Source organism: Cervus elaphus, chromosome 11 (genome assembly GCF_910594005.1).
Source record: "Cervus elaphus chromosome 11, mCerEla1.1, whole genome shotgun sequence".
Taxonomy (NCBI): domain Eukaryota; kingdom Metazoa; phylum Chordata; class Mammalia; order Artiodactyla; family Cervidae; genus Cervus; species Cervus elaphus.
Window position 1 is genome coordinate 59,192,963 of NC_057825.1, and position 19,631 is coordinate 59,212,593.

The 19,631-nt window shown below is 46.8% G+C and overlaps 1 protein-coding gene across 6 annotated transcripts in view; it reads right to left on the minus strand.

Moving 5' to 3' along the window:
* Positions 1-11,324, minus strand: part of ST6GAL2 (ST6 beta-galactoside alpha-2,6-sialyltransferase 2) — a 102,281-nt gene extending 90,957 nt beyond the window's left edge. For 3 of the 6 annotated variants that reach the window (XM_043917885.1, XM_043917880.1, XM_043917884.1), the window contains exon 1: positions 10,064-10,447. The gene's annotated coding sequence lies outside the window, so the exon portion shown is untranslated. The other 3 variants (XM_043917883.1, XM_043917882.1, XM_043917881.1) reach the window with 3 other exon arrangements.
* Positions 11,325-19,631: the final 8,307 nt, after the last annotated feature.

Below are 19,631 nucleotides of genomic sequence, written 5' to 3' on the forward strand. Positions count from 1 at the left end.
TAATTTCATGGCTGCAGTCACCATCTGCAGTGATTTTGGAGCCCAAGAAAATAAAGTCTGTGACTGTTTTCCCATCTATTTGTCATGAAGTGATGGGACTGTATACCATGATCTTAGTTTTTTGGATGTTGAGTTTTAAGCCAGCTTTTTCACTCTCCTCTTTCACTTTCATCAAAAAGTTCTTCAGTTCCTCTTTGCTTCCTTCCATAAAGGTAGTGTTATCTGCATATTTGAGGTAATTTATATTTCTCCCAGCAATCTTGATTCCAGGTTGTGCTTCATCCAGCCTGGCATTTCGCATGATGTACTCTGCATAGAAGTTAAATAAACAAGGTGACAATATACAGCCTTGACATACTCCTTTCCCAGTTTGGAACCAGTCCATTGTTCCATGTCCAGTTCTAATTGTTGCTTCTTGACCTGCATACAGGTTTCTCAGGAGGCAGGTAAGGTGGTCTGGTATTCCCATCTCTTGAAGGATTTTCCACAGTTTGCTGTGATCCGCATAGTCAAAGGCTTTGGTATAGTCAATAAAGCAGAAGTAGATGTTTTTCTGGAACACTCTTGCTTTTTCTATGATCCTCTCTATGAGGCTGAAGCTGCAGACCCCCGAACTCCGAGGGGATCCCCTCCCCTGACAGCTGTCGCCCCTCACCCGTCCTGATACGCAGCTCAGCTGGATAGAGCAGGCGCCTGGCCTCTACTCCTGGGAGACAGAGCATCTTTATTTACCTGTTTGTCAGGTTTGCTTGTGTTTCAGGTGGTAAGGAATCTGCCTACAATGCAGGAGAACTGTTCAATCCCTGGGTCAGCAAGATCCCCTGGAGAAGGGAATGGCAACCCACTCCAGTATTCTTGCCTGGAGAATCCCATGGACAGAGGAGCCAGGAGGGCTATAGTTCATGGGGTTGCAAAGAGCCTGACATGACTGAGCACACACACAGCACAAACAAGGGAAAGGCAGGACCTCTTGTAAGATCTGAATTATTCATCATCAGCTTCAAGGAAGCCACAAAACTCTTGACTTTGAGGTTCTCTGCCTGAGAGTAAATCTTCTCAAGCAGTCCAAAGCAGTTGGAAAAAAAAGAAAACCGAACAAACATGCAAAACACTCAGCCCACTGCAAAGGTCAAGGCTGAGTTCACACCCTCTCCTGAAATGTTGGGATCCACTGGAAACCAGCTTGAATAACCCACGGTTCTGAATTCCCAGAAGAACACAGCACAAGTTGGTGAGCTAGTTTGATCACAGGCTTAGACCTTCCTGACTGGCATCAGAATTTCAGAACCCAGTAAGAGAACTTTCTACCCACTTCCAGTTATCAAAGACCTTGTCCAGGACAACAACATAATTAAAAAGTGCAGAGAAACCAACTGGTAATGCAAACTTCATTAAGTTGGCACAGCGTGACTCATGAGGAAAATTAAAAGGGCTCGAGGGTGTGCAGAGAGCTAAGGTCCTTCACAAAACGGAACCGTTTTCACAGATTTTCAATTTTAATTTATTACCACAAATAGCAGTAGCACTGAAGGTTGTGGGAGTCAACCCAGGCCTGTGACAGTGGATGGTGCAGTGCTAAGTCAGGTCAGACTCGTTGTGACCCCATGGACTATAGTCCGCCAGGCTCCTCTATGGGAGTCTCCAGGCAAGAATACTGGAGTGATAGCTATGCCCTCCTCCAGGGGATCGTCCCAACCCAGGGATTGAACACACGTCTCTTATATCTCCTGCACTGGCAGGTGGGTTCTTTACCACTAGCGCCACCTGGGAAGCCCAACAGCAGATGGAGCTTCCTCCAAAGAGCTTCCTTTGCCAGGTGGGTATGTCCAGGACAGACCTGGGTCTGTGAGACTTTGTGGAGATCCCGAGCGGTGGTGGTGCTGGGGGTTGTCACGGGATGGAACCGCTGCACTGCCACAGGCAGCAACGTGGCTGCTAACGACCAACACACATGCTGTCATTAAAATCCACTTAACTGGATTATGAAAGCGATTTAAAATGACTTCCTTGGGTGAGAAGAAAGCCACGCTTAGGTTCCTCTCTGTTCATTTGCAAGTCATCCCTTGTATCTTAAGCATACTTAAATGGAGCAAGAACAGTTTATTCAAGCGCTCCATGTATTTTTTTTTTTAAACTCCATATGCTTTCATTAAACTCCTGCAATGTTCTATTTACCACGAAGAATCACTTGAAGTCCCTAACTTCAACCACTGGTGACAGTCTTTATTTTCATTCTAGTATGGGTTCAGAGTAATGGAAAGAGTTCCTTTAATTAACTGACTCACCCAGGGCTGCCCTGAGCCCTCACTTGATCTTTTGGGAAAGCAGTGCAGAGCGCTTAGCACATAGAGGATGTAGTCTGGGAAGATGCTTGGAAAATACAGGAAGCGCCATATAAGCTCTCATGAATCCAAATGCAGCTGACCCTCTCTCCCGGGAAGTTGCCCTCAGTCTGGGTGGTTGTCTCCTGTAGGGAGTGCTGTCAGAACGCGTAATGGCCATGTGTGACACTCAGGCCAGGTGTGACACCCTGGTGGGGACACAGCACAGAACATCTCTGGCTTCTCACCAAAGGTGTCTGTTACCTTCACCTGCACTGGGTGGGCCAGAACTCAGAGTCAAAGCACTGCACTTACAATTCTTTGTGGCCAGCTGAGATTTTATACTTTCTTGCCCAGGGACCTTCCCCAAATTTTAATATCTGTTCATGGGCAAGCAGGAAAAAAACGCAGCCCAACCACAACCACCACCAGCCCGTCCCTGGGGACCAGCCTTATTATCCCACCAGGGGCTGCTAATGTGTGTGGCTCTGATTGTTAGGATTTGATACGTTTATGAAGCCGAGATGACTGCTTTTGTAAACTCTCCCTGGGAAGGTCCTACCCAATTTATTTACTAATTACCAGCCAACTACACATGTCCCTCACTTCTGAACGCTCTGTTAAAGAAAGGAACAAAGATGTCCAACCACATCTGGGATCATTATGAAAAGAGAGGCGCTTTTCAGGTGTTCTCTGTGAGATTCAGGGAGGCATACAAATAATAGGGTTGAATGGTTTAAGTCTGACTTCCTAAAGTAGCTAGCAAAATGTGAGAAAAGGAAGGCCTGCTCCAGACCTGATGTGTTCCATGATGTCACTGTCCTGGCACCTGGATATCATCCGATGCTTCAGGTTTTTCTCAGTTGGTAAAGAATTGTCTGTAATACAGGAGACCCAGGTTCAATCCCTGGGTGGGTAAGATCCCCTGGAGAAGGGAATGGCAACCCACTCCAGTATTCTGGCTTGGAGAATACCGTGGACAGAGGAGCCTGGCAGGCTGCAGTCCATGGGGTTGCAAAGAGTCAGACACAAATAAGTGACTGACACTTGCACTTTTGTGTATCTTGGTGTGAACTTTACCATCTGTCCCCTGTTCTCCCCACACAAGCAAGGGGGCCCGTGACAGCCCCTGCGTTCTGTTCACCCTACAAACTGCCAGACACCAAAGGAAGGACACTTGGTTTTGAGGTACACAGGTGACTGGACATCCCAAGGTACTTGACTTTAAGCAAAAATGTCCTTGGCAAGCACACAGGATAAACAAGGGGAATGTTGAAATATCTTACTGCAACCCTCAGTCCTGCTTTCATCCACCATGTAAAAACACAGTATAAAGCAAGCACACACACGCACACACCTGACTTTCCTCCTCTAATCCTGTTCTGAATCTACCTCCCCCCACAGGGAACTTGAGCTTTGATGCCAGGAGTCCAGTCGCCTGGCCCAGCCCAGCACACTAGATGCACCCTAGACACCCTGCTGGAGCTGCCACTGCAGGATCTGGGCCCAAGGATGAAACACATCCTGCACCTACCCGGGTACCTGAAGATGCTGACGCTATAAGAACCCTCACACTGCACACACAGAGAAAAAAGTGCGCGTTCCCACATGCAGTCTTTGCTGCTGTGCAGTCGCTCAGTCATGTCCGACTCTTTTGTGACCCCCTGGACTGTAGCCCGCCAGGCTCCTCTGTCCATGGAATTCTCCAGGCAAGAATACTGGAGTGGATTGCCATTTCTTTCCCTAACACATGGTCTACTTATAATAAACTAAGAGTGCAGTTTAAACGTTAAACGTTTTTGAGATCTTCCTACCCCACTGATACTGTGGAATTCTCCAGAGATCACTGATACAGGAAGAAGAGTGTTCTCCAGGTCAGAAAGCCAGGGTTCTGATCCTGAGTTTGTTTCTCAGCAGCTGTGAATCCCAGCCAGGAATGTTTACTTGTCATGATTCACATTTTCTCTCCTCATATCTGACATAAAGTCACATCAGTCCCAGGATGTGTTCCTCCCATATTTAAGTGTGAGTGTGTGTTAGGGTGTGCCAATGTGTGTGTGTGCTTGTGTCGTCTTTTAAAAGGTAGTCCTCCTTTTTTCTTTTTTGGTACTGGGACTTCTCAGGGGTATAATTTTCCCAATTGTAAAATATAATTTATATAGTAAGACCCTTCTTCTAATAGGAAAAGCAAATTCATTCATTTAATCATGCACCTAGAGTCTGACATTGTCATTGAATTAACTGTATCATTTAGAAAACAAATTCTGTATTAATTGCACTTTTTCTTACCCATCTGTGGCCAGAGGTACAAACACAGGTTTTAACACACTGCAAAAAAGCCATCAATAGACTTTCAAGGAAGTTACTTTTCACATTAATTTCTGATTCATGAAAACTATTGGGGTATCTACAAGATTTACCTTTTCCCAAATGTAATTTAAAGTCAAGTCATTCTATGCTTAGTCACTCAGTCATGGCCAACTCTTTTGTGATGCCATGGACTGTAGACTTTCAGGCTTCTCTGTCCATAGGATTTCCCAGGCAAGAATACCGTTTGCCATTTTCTTCTCCAGAAAGTCATTCTAGAAGCCACAATAATTAGCAACATGCAAGAACTTGTACTTGAAAAATTTGTATAATTTGAACGCAGAAAACCAATGGTTCTGAAGTTAATATAGCATTCTCCTCTCAGGCTCAAATCCTAGAAGCAGCCTAGCATAGGACTAAGTATGTGAATTTTAAATTTCTGAAAACAGAAGCTTCTGATCGAGACACTGCAGGATTTTTCTTTACGATGTATTCTCTAATGCCTTAGCCAATATATTTCTAAACATCCCAAGAGGCTACTTTCTAGGCTTGTACTCTTCAACGACCCAATAACTCAAGAGTGTGTTAGTTACTCAAGCGTTTCTGACTCTTTGCGACCCCATAGACTGTAGCCTGGCAGGCTCCTCTGCCCATGGGATTTTCCAAGCAAGAATACTGGAGCTGGTATTGCCATTCCCTTCTCCAGGGGATCTTTCCAAGTCAGGGATTGAACCCAGGTCTCCTGCATTGCAGACAAATTCTTTACTGTCTGAGCCACTGGGGAAGCCTCAAAGCACAGGGGTAATTCTCTTCAATCTTAACTTATATTTTTCTTTGGAAATGTCACTGCTGTCATACCCCGTGAGCCTGAATTTCATCCTACTACTTCATGACTGGATATCCCAAATGGCCTGGGCCACCTTTCAGCTGCAACTCAAGCTTCCGTCTGCCTCCAGGTTCCAAAAGACACGGGCTCCAGGCTCTGCACTTGCAGCCTGGACTACCTTCTGGAGCCAGCACACCCAGGGGGGCTGGGAGCTCCCAGTCAGTGCCCTTCCTCTTCAGAGTGGTATCTCATGTTGCTGCATGGCCTTTATAGACACTCAAGTTCAGTTCAGTCGTCACTCAGTCATGTCTGACTCTTTGCTACCCCATGGACTGCAGCACACCAGGCTTCCCTGTCCTTGACCAACTCCCAAAACCTGCTCAAATCCATGTCCATCAAGTCAGTGATGCCATCCAACCATCTCATCCTGTCACCCCCTTTTCCTCCTGCCTTCAATCTTGCCCAGCATCAGGGTGTTTTCCAATGAGTCAGTTCCTCGCATCAGGTGGCCAAAGTATTGGTGCTTCAGCTTCAGCATCAGTCCTTCCAGTGAATCTTCAGGACCGATTTCTTTTATGATTGACTGGTTTGATCTTGCAGTCCCTTCTCAAGAGTCTTCTTCACCACAGTTCTAAAGCATTACTTCTTTGGTGCTCAGCTTTCTTTATGGTCCAACTCTCACATCCATACATGACTACTGGAAAAACCACAGCTTTGACTAGATGAACCTTTGCTGGCAAAGTAATGTCTCTGCTTTGTAATATGCTGTCAAGGTTGATCATAGCTTTTTTCCCAAGGAGCAAGTGTCTTTTAATTTCATGGCTGCAATCACCATCTGCAGTGATTTCGGAGCCCAAGAGAATAAAGTGTGTCACTGTTTCCACTGTTTCCCCATCTATTTGCCATGAAGTGATGGGACTGGATGCCATGATCTTAGTTTTTTGAATGTTGAGTTTTAAACCAACTTTTTCACTTTCCTCTTTCACTTTCATCAAGAGGTTCCTCAGTTCCTTTCTTTCCTCAAGGTGGTGTCATCTGCATTTGGAGACACCCAAGGCCAAGTTCAGATCCCAGCTCTGTTCTCACTCTTGAGGCAGCCACCTCCTCCTTCTGAGCTCAGTCTCATAGCATGGCCCAGGTTGTGGCCAAGGTGCCCCTGATGCCCTGTGCAGGCATAACAGCAGGGTGGGGCATGAAATATCTCAAAGCAGAGGCTCTGATTATTCTTGGCATCACTGCTCTCCCCAGGACTATGGGCTGTTGGAAGGGATGCCCAGTATGGATAACTAAAGTTTCCTTCTCTTCTGAGCAGGGGAATCAGCTTTTCGATACGCCAGAAAACACAATTATCCATTCCACGCAATCCCCATGCCGGAGGACACCTTGGAGAGAGTTTAACCTGAGTCTTCATCTGGCAGCCCTGAAAACCACGCAGGTCCCTACAGGACTCGGGACCGAGAGGTCTCCTTGCTGCTTCATTCTTTGAGAAAGTCCAGTGCAAAACTGCTACCCCAACCCTCACACTTGTTAGAAAAAACATCAGCCTGGAACTGGGGATTCTTTCCTGGAGAAGACCACAGTGGGCAGCGGAAAGCAGGAGGGGTATGGACAGGTCTGTTCAGACAAGTCCCCGAGAGTGTATGGTGGTGCTCTGATGTCATTCCATCCACAGGGCAATGCCATGCCAAAGCAGGAGGGACTTGGTGCTGGGAGGCAGACCGGAACCTGCCTACGGCCAAGGGAAGACAGTAGGCAGACCACTGCGGGAAACCCAGCTTTTAACAAGTGGCAGGTCTAGGATGGACGTGAGGGCTGGACCAAACTACTGGCTCAGGACTGCTCAGGCCAGTCCCACACCCTTTACATTAGGGCCACCACTTCACCCACAGGCCAGGTGTGTTCCATGCATTTTGAATTGCATTTCTTCCCCATCAATTTAGGGGGACGGGATGCGGCTTAGAATTTAAGATCAGGATGGAATTTTGTAAGAGTCATAAAAAACCCAAGCCCCATGTTTACACATAAATCGCTCAAAAGTAGAAAAATGGCAGATGTAGTAATCCACAGACTGATGTTTATGCATAAGAGTAGCTGGTCACCTCTTCCAGCACAGTCAGGGTTTGGACTTTGACACCAACCTGTTAAGAACATTGAAAACTGCTGTGTAAATTACAGCTGCACAGTCCTGATTCCAAAATTAGTATCTGAGTCTATGTAATTATTTCTCTTACTGTCAGTTGTCAGTTTAATCCCCTAGTTCTTTTTTTATTTTCCCCTAGTTCTTTTTAAAGGAGTGTTCAATGATTAAAATTGCAAAGCTTGACATACACCTACCTTGAAGGCACTATCTTTGCTAAGACATTCAAGCAAGAAGAGTAAAGTAGTTCACTTAATTTAAGCAATTAAAAATTAAGATAATACAATAGAAGATCCAGGAGGGAGAAAAAACACTGTATACTTAGGTGAATATTAAAACAAAGGCTGTTCCAATTATTAATGCATAAGACATTTTTTATGCAAAAGCATCAAGAATGAGACACCAAATCCAGACATTAATTAGAAGTTTCTCAAAGGGCAAATATCTCCAAGTTTCTGGAAAGGAACTTGTCATTGGCTTACCTAAGCAATAGGTACAAAAGTATAGAAATAAGTTGGTATTTTTGTAGAAAAACTTAAGCACTGAGAAACACTTGGATAAACTGTAGACACAGAGGATAAAACTCCAGTTAGTATAAGCATTCACACACTGCATCATCTCAGGAAAAGGAGAATCTCAGAAAAAAAAAGCTCCAGAAACAACATCTACAGGAATTTCTCAGCAACCACTTCACTGTTTAATCTCACAGGCTGGCCACAAATCCTACCCCAGACCCAACTGACGTGTTCACCCATGAGTAAACCTTTCCCTCTTAATTATCCTCATCAGAGACTGAGCACCGCTGCCTGCTCTTCTCTACATAATAAATCCATTCACATATTTTCAGATGTGAAGTTATCTCAGCTTTGAATCCTCCAGTCTAAATGCCCTCAATTCTTTATCTTTACTTCCCAGATCGCAGGTACCACTTACTACACTCACCAAATGCTGCTTTCTGCTTTGAGCTCTCTCCCACCTTCTGCCCTTCTTGTCTGAACTGTGGGGCTCAGAACCCCACTAACAGCTGAGGCTTATTACACAGTTTCTACAGAGATTTAGTAAGAAGCTCCAGAAACTTCACCTGCACCAAGCAGAAAGGAATACCCCAGTTTACCTCACTCACAACAAAAATTTTATCAAGAATTCCAACATGTTTGAGTGACTTTTCTTAAACTCAGCTGTAAAATTCAAGGCAATTCTTCCACTAGTTTCCAGCACTCCCCACTCCCTACTGCCAACAGTTTCCCTGATGCATTAGTGGGAAATGCGAGCCTTCAAGGGTTGGAAAAATTTTGGTTGCCAGTTTCAGAAAAATAGCGGGTAAAAATAAGCTCAAGGCCACACATCATTTCTCCTTTTAAAAGAAAACGTCAACCCCAAGTTTGCAACATCAGCATTTCATTTATGAAACCCACGGGTCATGAATTTTATTTCAATATGGCAAAGTATGTCGACCAAAATTTCAAAAAAGAAAAAAAGTAACTATCGAGTAACCCGCCCTAGGTTTTAAAATGTGCAGAAAGTACTTAAAATGCTTTTCGAGTCCCCCAGCAATGTCCTCACCAAGCAGACAGCCGACCGAGCTGGGCATCAGCTGGCCCCTTCCCGATCAGAACGCCAACCGCACACAAAGCAAAGATTCCGACCAAATATGGTTTGCCTCTCCTCAATTTTTCAGCCTGATCACTAAAAATACGTTCACAACCAATCCAGCCAAGCATTACTCTTCTCCCAAAGTGCTTCTCGGATTATAAAACAGCTTTGAAAGTTCAGCCTGACAAAACAAACACGGTACCAGGGGGAGAGACCTGGAAGGCGTTCGAAAAAAGTCTCATTTAAATTCCTGGAAAGCACGGCTTCTCAAACAGCTATTCGGATCGCTCTGGAAGGAGGCAGCAGCCGCCTCGCTCCAGCCAGGAGTTTCACTCCGCTCCACCCCCCTGCATCGCGAAATCCGAATGAGATGGACGATGCATTCCGTACCCACGAGTGCAACAAATCTCCTTTCGGTACACGGTGGAAAGTGGGACAACTCCGAAGCCGCCCTCCTCGCGCCAGTGCGCAAGAACGAACAGCCCGCTGCTCAGGATTCACAAGATCCTTCTGCCCCAAACGTTTCAGCTACAGAAAACTAGAGATCAGGCTTTAAGAAACGCAGTTGTGCCTGCGGGTGGGGTCGAGAAGACAATTAAAGACCTCGAGCCCCTTCCAGAGTCAAAATTAAAGATCAGGGTCAGAGTCACCGGGGCACACTGTGTCCTCCTATCTCCAGAGCGCAAGCCTTCCGGTGGGCTCACCTCTCGAGGAATTTCCTGCTTCTCCCCCCAAAACTGTCTTTAGCGTTCCCCCACACCCCACCACAGGTCTGGGAGCGGGTCGCCGAGTCTAACTCGGTGCCGACGTGCACCCGGGCTCTGGCGACTCAGCGGCAGCCTCCTGACACCGCCCGACCCCGAGCCCTCGGTCGCCCACCTTCTCTGTACTCCGCGCCTCCCGGCGCCCGACCCCGCGGCGTGGAGTCGGGGACGAGCGTGTCACATCTTCTCCCGCGGCCGCTCGGGCGCGCGCCACGCGCTCCAACAATCGCACCGACTGGAGCCGAGAGCCGGGGCCCGGGCGCCAGACGCGCGCGCGGCTCAGCGGCTCCCGCAGCGGCCGCCCGCCTCTGCCGAGCAGTCTCCCGGCGCAGCCCCAGAGACCCGGCGGCCTGCGCTCGCGTCCCGGGCGACCGGCGGGGTCTCCTCCGGTCCTGATCGCTCGGTGCTGGGCGGCGAAAGCGAGCGCGGGGGGCTCGGCCTCCCGGCCGGCGCGGTGTTGCGCTCAGCCCGCGCCGCGCGCCTCATTGTTCCAGGCGGCGGCTCCCTGCTCCCAGCCCCCGCGCAGAGCCTGCGCCGCGCCCCGCCCCGCGCTCCCCAGCGCCCACCCCTTGCCCCCCGCCCCTCCGCTTCGGCGGCTTCCTCCGGCCTCCCCTTGCTGCCGGGCTCACCTAGCGGGCGGCAACTGGCCTCGGCAAGTTCCGCGACCACTCCCCACTGCCTGGCCCCGCTGCCTAGAGGCGGTGGCGCAAGGGGTACAAGGTGGGCGCTCCCCGGCTGCGAGCCGTGCCCCGCTGGTGGCACAGAGTGATCGTAGACTGGGGCGTCTCGGCGGCCTGTAAAGGCACGCCTGTCCCCGCCGCCGCTGCCAGCCAGTCCCGGTCCTCTGAGGGTCACCTGCACGGGCTCCACCCGGCACAGCGCGCCGCAGCCGCGGGCACTCGGGCCTGGCCGACTGCGGGGATGCACGGACTAGTACCTGCTGTGAGCTGCGGGGCCAAGGTCTGGGCGCCTGGCTCCGCGGAAGTGAGTCTTTGTGCGCCCCGCTCCGGCACACCCTCCCGCGGAGCTGAAGGCCGGGCTACCTGCACGCGAGGCAGCGCCCCGGAGCGGGCCGGGTGGGGCGCAGGGGAACAAGCGCAGCATCCTCCCGGCCAGCGGCTCCCTTTGTTCCGCCCGCTCGGCGGCTCCGCACCGCCGCTCGGCCCTCGCTCCCGGGAGCTCCTCGGAGGCGCCAGGGGTCGGGATTGCAGCGGGAGTAGCCACCTGCCCCTGGGAATTCCCTAATGCACAGTCTGCCCGGCCATCCTCGCCGGGCCGACAAAGTTCTCCGGACCGCGGCCCCCAGGCTGCTGGCCCGGTGCGCGGAAAACCGGCGCCGGAGCCTGGGGTGGGGCGGCAGATCGGATGTCCCTCTGCCAGCCTGCGGAATGTCCATTTGTCGCCGCGGCCCTCGTCCCTTCTGAGGGGACCGCAGCTGGTCCCTGCGACCAAGACCACTACGCGCTTTGTTTGCTGGTAAACAGGCGCCTTTGAACTTCAACGCGCTCCCCGCGTGCGCGACGGAGGCGGTAGGCAGCTCCCCACCCTGTAGTCCTCCGGCGGCCCCAGAGGGCTGTTGGGGTGGAGTTGGGGGATCCACCAGGTAGTGGCCGTCTCAGAGGGACAGGTTACCTCCCCCCCACCCCCGCCGCCGTCCATTCCGGGTCCCAGCAGGAGCTGACAGTTTGGAGACACAAATCCTTCACTAAATACACTATTTTAAAATTCGTATGTACATTCATTGACCTAATTCAGGGTTTTTAGAAGAAAACAATGAACTGGATATCCAATCCATTCAGTATTTACTGAGTGACTGCTGTGTTCCGGAATTCCGGGCTGGAGAAGGGGCAGTAGACAAGAGAAGCTGAGTAGCACTTCTTTCCTGCCTTCAGGGAGTTTGCGGAAATTTAAACCATCACCAGGTGTCAACTAAAACTGACTGGGCAAGACTCGCTGCCCTCCATCAACAGTGGGGGCCAAAAACGCTCTCCCTGTGTTTCCCCAGTTGTGGTGATGGTTTCTGACACCTGGAGTTGGGAGGGCTTGCAATGAAGGGATCGTGTGTTACATGGGTTTAGAGAAGAGTGCTAGATAAATGTGAAACACCTACAGTATGGCTATAAGAAAGTGACGTGATAGGGTCCTGGGCCTGGTGGGGATGGGAGTAATGCAGAAAAATCCAGCCTTGTTCCCTGACAGAGGGGTCCCCAACCTCTGGGGTCTCGTGCCGGAGTATCTGAGGTGGAGTTGGTATAAAGCAGTAGAAATAAAGTGCACAATAAATGTAACATGCTTGAATCATCATGAGCCATCCCCCTCTCCAATCCGTGGGAAAATTGCCTTTCAGGAAACCAGGAAACTAGTTCCTGGTGCCAGAAAGATGGGGGACCACTGCCCTGAGAGACCCTGGCAGGTCACAGACTCTGTGGGCCTTGATCTTCTCTTCTGCATAATGCGCTGAAGGGTACCTACCTTCCAGGTTTATCGTGAAGAGCAGAGTCAGGGACTTCCCTGGTGGCGCGGTGGATAACAGTCTGCCTGCCAGTGCAGGGGACACGGGTTTGATCCCTGGTCAGGGAAGACCCCACTTGCCACAGGGCAACTAAGTGAGCAGAAACTACCAGCCCATGTGTGGAACTAAAACTACTGAAGCCTGTGAGTCCTACAGCCAGGAAGTTTCAGTTATTGAAGTCCACCTGCCCTAGAGCCTGTGCTCTGCAACAAGAAAAGCCACTGCAGTGAGAAGCCTGCACACCCCAACTAGAGAGTAGCCCCAGCTCCCCCAACTAGAGAAAGCCCACATGCAGCAACCAAGACACAGTGCAGCCAAAATAAATAAATAAAAGAGTAGAGATCAGGTATTGAAATGTCTCCCTAGTGCTTGAAATGGTATATCTAATAATTGTAGTAATTAATATATAATAGTAGCCATTATTAAAATCCCTTAACCATGAAATAGAAAATAATTTATATACTTTTCCTATAGTGTATACATATTTAAATGCTGCAGAAGTTAGTGCCTTGATTACCTTAAGGAAATTTTAATGAGAAGTTAAATAAGAGTAGCCAAATAACAATTAACTTTATGCTTGTAGAAAAATTACCACCTGCAGGCAAATATGCAAATCACTGTAAAATTTTAAGTGAATTTATTATTTATGGTTGGGTTAATCAATGAAGTGGGGCTAAATTGACTTAATTATTGCTTCCTAAGGAAATCAGAAAGCTAGTTGATAGACATAAAGCTATCAACTGATGATCATTTCTGTCCAAGTGTATGGTAAATAAAATATTTTGACATCCTTTAATTGCTAAGAGGCATCTCAAGTAGAAACAAATTATTTAGTTTTTTATTAGTCTACAAATTTGTGAAAAATTCACTGGCTCTTCTGGCATTTTAATATTCCATTCCTTAAAAAAATAAACCAGAATAAATTTATTCTTAAGCATCAGAAACCCATTTGGCATTACGCATTTCCTCCTAATAAGATGAATGCCCTTTTCTGTTTTTAAACTCACTATTCTTTTTCTTATCCAGTGTTGTCAGATGACGGATGTGTTCACAGGAAACAGTCCTTCCCTCTTTTGAAATTTGTCCTTGATTAGCAGGCAAATCCAGAAGTTCCATGAACTCCCACCTGAGGAGTATCTGGGTTTGGGTAGGAAATGGGTAAATATTTTCTAACTGTATCATTGTTGAATCTGGGGGACTTGTTTCCACTTAACTACTGTTCGTAGAAAAAATTGCTCTCCTATTATTATGCCATTCATTCTCACAATAAACCCACAGATTATTTGACAGATGTGGAAACTGAGGCTGACAGATTTTTTTTTCCTAGGATCATTTTCTTTAAGCATTATGTCTTCAGTTCTGAGATTGTCACTCTGTAAATGAAATTAGTACCTCAGGGAGGAAAATAACTTACAGACGTGTTCTTCATACTTAATCAGTGAGACAAATGTGTATGTGGGCCATGCAAAAATGAGCTTTGGATACTCACTTGTTTGGAGTCCATTAAGTAGTGCTAGGTCTTCCCAGATGGCTCAGTGATAAAGAACTCTCCTGACAATGCAGAAGACGTGGGTTCGATCCCTGGATTGGGAAGATCCCCTGGAGAAGAAAATGGCTTCCCACTCCAGTATTCTTGCCTGGAGAATCCCTTGGACAGAGGAGCCTGACAGGTTATAGTCTATGGGGTCACAGAGTCAACGAATTAGTGACTACACAAACACTTAGCGACTACACAAACACTTAGCAAGCATGCAAACCATGCTAGGATCAGGAACAAACATTATTTTCCTAGCCAACCTATTTTTTTTTCTTCTAATTGTCATTTAGTCTTAGAAATATTAATAGGAAGATGACCACTATTAAGAAGGAGCAGGCTCAGGATTTTGGATGGATATTGTGGTTAGAATCCCGGACATTCAGAAGCTAACATCAGTGACCCTTCCATATTTTCAGATGGGGAGAACAAGATCTTTATTTTCATCAGATGTGGGCTTCCCTAGTGGCTCGGATGGTAAAGAATCCACCTGCAATGCAGGAGACCTGGGTTCAATCCCTGGGTTGGAAAGATCCCTTGGAGAAGGGAATGGCAACCCATTCCAGTATTCTCGCCTAGAAAATCCCATGGGCAGAGGAGCCTGACAGACTACAGCCTATGGGGTCATAAAGAGCTGGACACAACTGAGTGACTAACACTTCACTTCAGTAGATAAGAAGCCTGTACCGGAAGACACTGAGGCATAACTGTCTCTTGCCACAATTCAGCTTGCATCTCAGTATCCTGGAGCTCCAACAGGAAATGGAGCAGCCTCGGGGAGGATCAGGGGGTCACAACTACACCTGCAGAACTGACCTAGGTGAAAACAAGTCAGGCTGTGAAAGAAGTTTCCCTTTTGGAAACTTTTCCGTATAATCCACGACATAAGTTTAAAAGGACAGGACTCAGAGCCCAGAGTTTGAGCCCCCTGCATTGTACAGCAAATTCCCACTGGCCATCTATTTTACACATGGTAATGTATGTGTTTCTAGGCTATTCTTTCTATTCATCCCACCCTTTCCTTCCCTTTGCCCACAACCCCATGTCCACAAGTCTGTTCTCTATGTCTGCCTCTCCTTGCAGATGGGTTCGTCAGTACTATCTTTTAGATTCCATATATATGCGTTAATATATGATATTTGCTTTTCTCTTTCTGCCTTACTTCACTGTGTGTAACAGGCTGTATGTAGGTTCATCCACCTTATTAGAACTAACTCAGATGTGACAACTTAGAGTGGGATGGGGAGGGAGGTGGGAAGGAGGTTCAGGAGGGTGGGGACATATGTGTACCTATGGTTTATTCATGCTGATGTATGGCAGAAACCAACACAACATTGTAACGCAATTATTCTTCAATTAAAAATAAATTTAAAAAATTTTTTTAAAAAAAGGACAAGATTCATCAGGGAAATCTGGGTTTTCTATCAACCCTGTCACCTTCGTGAAGCTGTTTGAACCTTCTGAGCCTCCACGACCTGGTCAGTGATGCCAACTAAACCCACTTCACAAATACTTGCAGGAGGGGGAGCTCACTGCACAAGCTCACAGACATCCACAAATGCACCGCACTTCAAAGTTTATGTAAAGGATTCTCTCCCCTCAGCTCTGAAGTAGGAGGTGAAGAAGTGGGGGATTAATAAGGCCGTCTAGAGATGGCCCTGTTACTTCTAAACTGGGGGACCATAATCATTGCTAACACTGATGTTTTAAGGCCTACATACTAAGCCCTTTATAAATATTGACTCATTTAATATTAATAACAAGGATTTTGGAATAATTTCAAACTTAAAGAAAAATTAGAGAACTAATACCTTCCCCCAGATTCCCCAGACTCTGGCGCTTGACTGGGGTTGTCACATCCCCCATTACTTCTATCTGTTTTGTCCTGAAATGTTTTATCCCGAGAGCAAGTTGCATCTACCGTGTTCTTCCCGCCCTCGCAAATGCAGGTACTCTAAAGTGGCTTTAAGCCACTTTGCTCTTAGAAAAAAACACAAGTACCTGTCTTTGCAAACGGAAAGAAATCCTAGGAGGATTTTTCACTTTTATGAAAAAGGGTAAAAAGTGAAAGTTGTGTCTGGCACGTGTTTTGCACGAGCGGCCTCCCCAGGCTCCTTCCTGGAACCATGCTGAGCATCTCAGCATCTGGCCCCCAGGGCTGTGAACCCTGTTTGGGAACATCTGTGTGCTGCTTCTCCATTTATTTTGAGACCGCTAGCAAGACCCATCGTAAGTGACTTCCACGCTTTATGTTGTTTCCACTTGTGAAATCATCTCCGGGGATGAGCTACTTTCACATAGTTGGGGCAAATCTATATTTTATTTTCCTAACAACAGAGACATTGTCTTACATAATTAGGGAAATGATATTATTATACTATGATCTCATCTCGGACTCTATTCACATTTCACTAATTGTCCTGGGGAAGTCCTTTATAATAATAATAAGCAATATAATAATATATTATTATATAATATATATTTTGTCATAATAAACAAAATAATAATAATGTCTTTTATAATAATAATAAACAACAGGGCCCAGGAGCCCATCACAAATCATCTGTTGTATTTCACTGTTTCCTCTCTTTGGTTTCTTTAATATGAAACAGAGTTTCCTTAACCTTCCCATTTTTTGCAGAGTTTAGATCATTTCTTGTGTTAAGTGCCCTCCAGGTGAGCTTGTCTGATGCTTCCTCACAATCAAATTCAGATTAGCTTCAGATTATGCTTTTTTTCTTTTTGGCCAGAAACACCCCAGTGTGACAGAGCATCTGTTTGGAAACTACATACTGTGCTCATTCGTTTCAGTAACAATGAGCTTAACTGTTGTTACTTGCTTATGGTGGAGTGTGCCAGTTTTCTCCACAGTGAAGTTGCTGTTCCTTCCTTGATCATTAAAAGTAATTTGTGTCGAGATGCCTTGAGGATATGTAAATATTCTGTTTCTCTTCAAACTTTTCCTCGCTGGTTTAGGCCTCTGATCTCCATTCTCTGCTGCAACGATGACGCTTTCCTAATCCCATCCGTCCTTTACACGGTGTGATTGGCATTTTGCCACACGGGAGAGCTTTGTCTCTTTCCCTCCATTTCTTGATTTCATAACAAGCTTCTTATGCCAGTGTTTTTGTCTCCCTGTTTCAAAAGAGGAAACTGAAAGGTCACAGACAGAGAGAGCAGACTGTCCTGGGTCACACGGCCAGTGATCAGCAGCAACTTGGGCAAGACGATAACTTGGAAACCATTTCCTCATCTGTGAAATGAGACCAGTCAGCCAAGTCAGAGGGCTGCTCCGTGTGACTTCCAAGTGCCTACCCTGATTGCACATCCAGCAATTGTTCAATAAACGGCTGCTCTTAGAGGGTGGAAGTGTGCTGGCTTGTAGATATGAAAGCACAGGTACAGGGAGTAAGGAGGATGCATGTTGCAGGGAGCCTTCTGACCACGCGCCCTCTCCTTCAGCCACTGGTGAGTGCCAGCACTCGCCCAGGGTCCTGCAGACACAGACGCCAATGACAGGACAGGTGCTTCTGTGTTTCCATGGAGACTGAATGTACAGATCCACGACATCAGACCACATCTGACAGTAACACTCCGCCCCATCATTCGCAGCAGCTGGGCCACGAAGCCAAACCACAGCCTGTGGACACTCAGGCCCCACAGTCAAGGTTCATAACCGCCAGCTTCTCAAGTGTTTGCCCCACTTCTGACACACGCTGTCCTTAGGAAGCCAAATACTGATCAGGAAGCCCTGATCAGCCACGTAGGATACCTGATTATTAGTTAGCCCAGGGCTGCGAGATAAATGGGCTCAGTCGATCAGTAGTGTCCAACTCTTTGCGACCCAATGGACTGTAGCCTGCCAGGCTCCTCTGTCCATGAGATTTCCTAGGCAAGAATATTGGAGGGGTTTACCATTTCCTTCTCTGGGGAATTGTCCCAACCCATGGATCCATCCCATGTCTCTTGTGTCTCCTGGGTTGGCAGGCAGTTTCTTTACTGCTGAGCCATCAGGGCAGCGTGGTAGTGGCTGACTCCCTTGCTATCACCAGCTCTGAATAAATAGCCTTAGCTGGTACTCATTTGGGCGGTCTTCATCTGTTTCTACACAGGGAGAGAGGAGACCCATCAGAAAGTTGCCAAGAACATGCAATTCCATTCCCGATACTTAGAAGATTTGAGAAAGGACTGAAAACTAGCCAAGAAATTTCCTTTTTAAAAATAGTCCTCAGAGAACAAACGGCCCATATGTGATGTTTCTTTGATTACCTTTTCAGAGACCTTTCCTAACAAGCGAGCAATATCATTAATTAAAACCTACCTCTGCTGCTGGCTAATTTTCCCATTGATTAGCTCTGCAATTTGTTATCTGTCTTTCACAAAACACTCATCATTTTAGGTTGAAGCAGGCTGCACTGAACACAATTACCACGGAGTTAAAAACAGCGTTCTATTTCAGAAGTCAAAATCCTACATCAATTTAACATTTTTTCAGTCAGTGATAGAAATGGTACAAAATAGCTTTAGTTATAGAAACTAATGGGTAATAATTGCACGAATTTAAGAGAGAGCAGATGCTGAAAGATGTGGCTCAGACGGTTAAGAATCTGCCTGCGATGCTGGAGACCTGGGTTTGATCCCTGGGTGGGGAAGATCCCCTGGAGGAGGGCATGGCAACCCACTCTACTATTCTTTCATGGAGAATCCCATGGACAGAGGAGCCTGGTGGGCTACAGTCCACGGGGTCACAAAGAGCCAGACATGACTGAGCAACTTACTTTCAGGTTTTCAGGAGATAGCAGAAGCATGAACATAAAGTAGAAACTTTGGACCTTTTTTTTTTTTTCAATCCAACCTTATTAGTTTTTTTAAAGAAGTACTAAGTTGTCTGATACTTCTCTTGTTCAATTCAAGCTATTCTTTCCAACATATTTCTAGGTCTCCTTTAACACAGTTTAAGATCAATACTTAACATTTATATTCGTCACCGATATTGGTCTGTAATTTTCTTTTTCGGTGGTGTATTTGGTTTTAGTATCAGAATGATGTTGGCTTCATAGAATGTCTTTGGGGGTGTGGAAAAGAATATGAAAAAGAATGTATAGGTTAGGACTGAATCACTTTGCTTTACAGCAGAAATTAACACAACTTTGTAAGTCCACTAACTATAGTCCAATTACGTTGTTGTTGTACTCTCACTAAGTGGTGTCTGACTCTTTGCCACCCCATGGACTGCAGCACACCAGGCTTCTTTCTCTTCCCAGAGTTTGCTCAAATTCATGTCCATTGAGTCAGTGATGTCATACAACCATCTCATCCTCTGCCACTCCCATCTCCTCCTGCCCTCAATATTTCTCAGCATCTGGGTCTTTTGTAATGAGTCAGCTCGTGGAATCAGGTGTTCAAAATATTGAAGCTTCAGCATCAGTCCTTCCAATGAATATTAAGGACTGATTTCCTTTTAGGTTTGAAGGTTTGTTCTGCTTGCTATCCAAGGGACTCTGAAGAGTCTTCTCCAGCACCACAATTTGAAAGCATCAATTTTTCAGGGGTCAGCCTTCCTTATGGTCCAGCATTCACATCCACACATGACTACAGGCAAAACCATACCTTTGACTATATGGACCTTTATCAGCA